At 26.8% G+C, this 6,815-nt stretch overlaps 1 pseudogene; it reads right to left on the bottom strand.

Annotated features, from left to right (window-relative positions):
- Positions 1–6,319: 6,319 nt before the first annotated feature.
- LOC132949809 (5S ribosomal RNA) lies at positions 6,320–6,441 on the bottom strand (annotated as a pseudogene).
- Positions 6,442–6,815: the final 374 nt, after the last annotated feature.

Raw genomic sequence — 6,815 nt, 5'->3', positions numbered from 1 at the left:
TTTTTTTTTGTTTTCTAAAATGCTTTTGCCTGCGGGCGCCCACACCCACCTTCAATTTTTTTTTTTGTTATGTGACTAGTTGAATTTTTGTATAGAATTTGAAATGTGCATTCCTACAATAATATTTTTTTGTTTTCTAAAATGATTTGCTTGCGGGCGCCAATACCCTCCTTCAATTTTCTTTTAGTTATGTGACTAGTTGAATTTTTTGTATAGACTTTGTAATATGTATTCCTACAATAATATTTTTTTTTAAATTTTTTTTTGTTTTCTAAAATGCTTTTGCCCGCGGTCGCCAACGCCCTCCTTCAATTTTTTTTTTTTGTTATGTGACTAGTTGAATTTTTTGTATAGACTTTTTAATGTGTATTCCTACAATAATATTTTTTTAAAAATTTTTTTTTGTTTTCTAAAATGCTTTTGCCTGCGGGCGCCCACACCCACCTTCAATTTTTTTTTTGTTATATGACTAGTTGAATTTTTGTATAGAATTTGAAATGTGCATTCCTACAATAATATTTTTTTGTTTTCTAAAATGATTTTGCCCGCGGTGGCCAACACCTCCCTTCAATTTTTTTTTTTTTATTACTGTAACTCTAGTTGAATATTTTGTATTGACTTGAAAATTGATAACTTGGTGCCCCATGAATAATCATTCTTTAATGAACTTCTTTTTTAAACATTGACAATCTGTTACCCTTTGAATAATTCTTTAATGAACTAAATATTTTGAATAGTTGTTTCTGTTTAAGATTCTGGGCATTCTAGTTTGTACTATGTAATGTGTATTCATACGTTAAATTTTTTGTATTGACTTGAAAATTGATAACTTGGTGCCCCATGAATAATCATTCTTCAATGAACTAAATATTTTGAATAGTTTTTTCTGTTTAAGATTTGGTTAGGACATTTTAGTTTGAACTTCGTAATGTGTGTTTCTAATGTAAATTTTTTTCCAAATTTTTTTTTTTTTTTCTAAAATCTATTTGCCTGCGGGCGCCAACCCCTCCCTTCAATTTTTTTTTTTTTATTACTGTAACTCTAGTTGAATATTTTGTATTGACTTGAAAATTGATAACTTGGTGCCCCATGAATAATCATTCTTTAATGAACTTAATATTTTGAATAGTTTTTTCTAAATTTTTTTTTTGTTTTTTAAAATGCTTTTGCCTGCGGGTGCCAACACCCTCTTTCAATTTTTTTTTTTTCGTTATGTATCTCTAGTTGAATTTTTTGTATAGACTTTGAAATGTGTATTCCTACAATAATATTTTTTTTTTAATTTATTTTTGTTTTCTAAAATGCATTTGCTTGCGGGCGCCAACACCCTCTTTCAATTTTTATTTTTGTTATGTAACTCTAGTTGAACTTTTCTTATATACTTTTTGAACATTGATAACCTGGTGCACTTTGAATAATCCATCGTTAATGAACTAAATATTTTGAATAGTTTTTTTCTGTTTAAGATTCTGGACATTTTAGTTTGAAGTTTTTAATTTCAATTTTTTTTCGTTTTCTAAAATGCTTTTGCCCGCGGTCGCCAACGCCCTCCTTCAATTTTTTTTTTTTGTTATGTGACTAGTTGAATTTTTTGTATAGACTTTTTAATGTGTATTCCTACAATAATATTTTTTTAAAAATTTTTTTTTGTTTTCTAAAATGCTTTTGCCTGCGGGCGCCCACACCCACCTTCAATTTTTTTTTTGTTATGTGACTAGTTGAATTTTTGTATAGACTTTGTAATGTGTATTCCTACAATAATATTTTTTTTTAAATTTTTTTTTGTTTTCTAAAATGCTTTTGCCTGCGAGCGCCAACACTCTCATTCAATTTTTATTTTTGTTATGTAACTCTAGTTGAATTTTTTGTTTATACTTTTCGAACATTGATAACCTGGTGCACTTTGAATAATCCATCATTAATGAACTAAATATTTTGAATGGTTTTTTTCTGTTTAAGATTCAGGACATTTTAGTTTGAAGTTTTTAATTTCAATTTTTTTTTGTTTTCTAAAATGCTTTTGCCTGCGGGCGCCCACACCCACCTTCAATTTTTTTTTTGTTATGTGACTAGTTGAATTTTTGTATAGAATTTGAAATGTGCATTCCTACAATAATATTTTTTTGTTTTCTAAAATGATTTGCCTGCGGGCGCCAACACCCTCCTTCAATTTTTTTTTACTTATGTGACTAGTTGAATTTTTTGTATAGACTTTGTTATATGTATTCCTACAATAATATTTTTTTTTAAATTTTTTTTTGTTTTCTAAAATGCTTTTGCCTGCGGGCGCCCACACCCTCTTTCAATTTTTATTTTTGTTATGTAACTCTAGTTGAACTTTTCTTATATACTTTTTGAACATTGATAACCTGGTGCACTTTGAATAATCCATCGTTAATGAACTAAATATTTTGAATAGTTTTTTTCTGTTTAAGATTCTGGACATTTTAGTTTGAAGTTTTTAATTTCAATTTTTTTTCGTTTTCTAAAATGCTTTTGCCCGCGGTCGCCAACGCCCTCCTTCAATTTTTTTTTTTTGTTATGTGACTAGTTGAATTTTTTGTATAGACTTTTTAATGTGTATTCCTACAATAATATTTTTTTAAAAATTTTTTTTTGTTTTCTAAAATGCTTTTGCCTGCAGGCGCCCACACCCTCATTCAATTTTTATTTTTGTTATGTAACTCTAGTTGAATTTTTTGTATATACTTTTCGAACATTGATAACCTGGTGCACTTTGAATAATCCATCATTAATGAACTAAATATTTTGAATGGTTTTTTTCTGTTTAAGATTCTGGACATTTTAGTTTGAAGTTTTTAATTTCAATTTTTTTTTGTTTTCTAAAATGCATTTGCCTGCGGGCGCCAACACCCTCTTTCAATTTTTTTTTTGTTATGTAACTCTAGTTGAATTTTTTGTATAGACTTTGTAATGTGTATTCCTACAATAATATTTTTTTTTAAATTTATTTTTGTTTTCTAAAATGCATTTGCTTGCGGGCGCCAACACCCTCTTTCAATTTTTATTTTTGTTATGTAACTCTAGTTGAACTTTTCTTATATACTTTTTGAACATTGATAACCTGGTGCACTTTGAATAATCCATCGTTAATGAACTAAATATTTTGAATAGTTTTTTTCTGTTTAAGATTCTGGACATTTTAGTTTGAAGTTTTTAATTTCAATTTTTTTTCGTTTTCTAAAATGCTTTTGCCCGCGGTCGCCAACGCCCTCCTTCAATTTTTTTTTTTTTGTTATGTGACTAGTTGAATTTTTTGTATAGACTTTGTAATATGTATTCCTACAATAATATTTTTTTTAAAATTTTTTTTTGTTTTCTAAAATGCTTTTGCCTGCGGGCGCCCACACCCTCTTTCAATTTTTATTTTTGTTATGTAACTCTAGTTGAATTTTTTGTATATACTTTTCGAACATTGATAACCTGGTGCACTTTGAATAATCCATCGTTAATGAACTAAATATTTTGAATGGTTTTTTTCTGTTTAAGATTCAGGACATTTTAGTTTGAAGTTTTTAATTTCAATTTTTTTTCGTTTTCTAAAATGCTTTTGCCCGCGGTCGCCAACACCCTCCTTCAATTTTTTTTTTAGTTATGTGATTTTATTTAGTACAGTATGTCTGATCCTGGTTCGAATTTTGTGATTTTATTTATATTATGTAATTTTAAGGATTTTTTTATCTTAAAATTAATTATGCATAGATATTTTTTTTTATAGAAACACAATTTTGTGTGTTAATTTATAATATAAAGTCGAATATGAAGTATTAGTTGGTGTTTTGGTAATTTGGCTGAAGCCCATAGTGTCAATTAATTTTTTATGTTCTCATATACTTTTGTAGTTTTGTACATTAATACTCAATATATTTATTCTATACTTTTATAAATCTTTATTAAATCTAATAGACAAACGTATAAATGTATAATACATACTTAAACATTTTACACTTAGTATCTAACCAAATAAAATATTATTATTTTTCCAAATATGTTGTGTTTATGAATGTTTCCAATACTATTATTATGTATTATGCATACAGCAGTATTATTATTATTATTATGAACCTTTTACATAAAAACATAAATAATACACAAATACTGCCAAATATGTTTAGGTAGTTATTTATTATTTTGTAAGATATCATTAAGATTAAAGATCATTTAGATAATCTTTACATTTGTAATTAGTAATTACCGAATAAGCCTTGAACAAATTACCTAACAAAAAAAATTATTTATACATGCATTTTTTTTTGTCATTTAGTACAACATTGAAGTATTAATAATAAAAAAGGTGGGCTAGTGGATGTCGCTCTACTGTACAGTAGGTTACAAGTGGATCACTGTATAATGGATGGGATTAAATTTGAATTCAATGATATATGAAAAATATGATATTGTGTAAGAAAAACGATTTAGAGCGGAGACGGTATGTCAGTCTAGGTTTAAGACATTATATAGGTACTTATCTATAGTATTAAAAAAAATAATTGACCTATAATAAATTCCAAATTAATCATATCACAATATCCATTAGGTACTTATAACGCGTTATAGATTAACAAAAAACCGTGATACTATCATAGATATAATATATTAGTATACTTTAGAAGTTTCAAGTACCCACGAATAATATTATACAATCTCAACAAAATAACCGAAAAAATATTTTAAGTTTTTTCTTAACTCAAAATAATTTCCTAATTTTCGTGATTTTTCATTATTTTGTCAATTTTTGAACTTTAAATGCTTAACCACCAACAATATTCACTTTCTAATCGAACAAGATACTGAAGTTGAAAATCGAAGCATTATTTCGACTACTTATTGTGTACATAGACAAAAAAAAATTTAAAATCAATACATTCATCGTTCCACTCAGAATCTAAAAACTAAATTATCAGTTTGTTTTATCTTATTTTTCTATTTTACAAAAATAAAAGCTTTAATAAATTCAAAACACGACATGGTGTTTGTAATAGTCAGTGTCAATGTTTGTTTTATTGTAATGACCAATTAATTAAATAATACCATTGAATATGAATTATGAACTTAATTTAAAAAAAATATGAACAATAATTGTAAAAAACTTAAAACACTCACAAAAAACATATGAGGAACCCTCAACTTTTTTTTTCTTCCAGTAATAAGAACTAATGTTACACTTTGTATTAAATGTTCAATGTATTTGACAGTGCAAAAGTTTTTATCATCAATTATTGAAAAAACAACAAAAAAATTCGAAAATTTAAAATTTCTAAAGTTCTCAAAAAGAGTTAAAATATTTTGAAAATTATTCCATGCATAGAAATTGGTAATACAAACATATTTTGGTGAACAGTTCAAGATATATGGTTATTGGTTTTTTAATTTAAAAAAAATAAGAGAATAGATTTTGTCGAAAACTTGGTTACTTATTAATTAAAACTATTAAAACAAGTACGGAGAATTTGTTACTTTTTGACACTACAAACTACCAACTAGAAAAGATATTAAAGTTGAAAATCTTGGTATTTTTACTGCTCCGAAATATGACGACAGACCCAAAAATAAAGTCCAATCAGTCTAAAATTAATTTTTATGCCTCATAAAAATTATCAGTGTTTAAACTTATTTAAATATTGGTGTTAAATTAAAATAATAATATTCAAAAGTAAACGTTTAATTTAACTTGTGGTTAAATTATTTTTGTCTATATATTTAAAATAGATATTATTTTAGATTCTGAGCGAAGCGATGAATGTATTGATTTTACAATGATGTGTGTTTTTTTTTTTTAATTTTTTTTTGTGCCTGTCATCTATTTGAGTTATCGAGATTTCACTGCATATGCAAAGAGCAAAGGCAAACGACGACTAAATTGAGTATTGACACATAAAATCGAATGGCATTTATTTTGACATACAAAACGTTTATAGCGATAACAAAAAAATAATATAATGACTTGTAAAGGTGCGTAGGTATACAATTAATACATAATACATTAATCGATAATAACAGGCATATTATATTCTATATGATTATGTTTCAGTACAGAATAAGACAAGTAGGTATATTAATGGGCTAGAATGCTTTGGCGAACTAAACAAAATTAAATTAAGAAAGTTATGAATTGTTAATGATTGTAAACGCGATGGACATTATTTATATTGACAAAACAAGGGTGTAGGGACTAAGGGAATTTGGAGTGAATGGCACGTAAGTTTAAATCATTTGTATGAACTGAAATCGACAAATTTTACTTAAATTTCTTTCATTTAATAAATAAAGAAGTAAAGTTTATAAAAAAAGCAAAAAATGCCAACGGCACGTAGTGTTGTTACCAAGCGGTCACCCATCCAAGTACTAACTACGCCCGACGTTGTCTAACTTCAGTGATCGGACGTGAACTGGTGTATTCAACGTGGTATGGTCGTTGGCGAATTCAAGTGGAAAAATTATAATATTTAAATAAACTATCTAACAAAATGTTATTCATGTATTTATATTATATTACAATAATCTAAGTTAATTATAAGTAAATAATGGATTATTAGGTTTAAAATATGATTCTAATATGTTCTAAAAAATCCAAAAATATTCTCTTAATAATCCTTAAACTATAGTAATATATTATAGTAATATATAATATATTGCTTTACTGCTCAAGTTATATGCTTTTTTTCTTCAAATAGTATAAATATATATTATAATATCAATAACTGAATTACCAGTTATAACAGTGCCGCAACAACCGCAGGGGCAGCCGGGGCAATGCCCCTGTAGAGGGCTGCTAATCGTTGGCTCAAGGAGCC

Source organism: Metopolophium dirhodum, chromosome 7, assembly GCF_019925205.1.
Source record: "Metopolophium dirhodum isolate CAU chromosome 7, ASM1992520v1, whole genome shotgun sequence".
NCBI classification, from domain to species: domain Eukaryota; kingdom Metazoa; phylum Arthropoda; class Insecta; order Hemiptera; family Aphididae; genus Metopolophium; species Metopolophium dirhodum.
The sequence above is the reverse complement of the archived record's forward strand: the minus strand, read 5'-3'. Positions and strand labels throughout refer to the sequence as shown.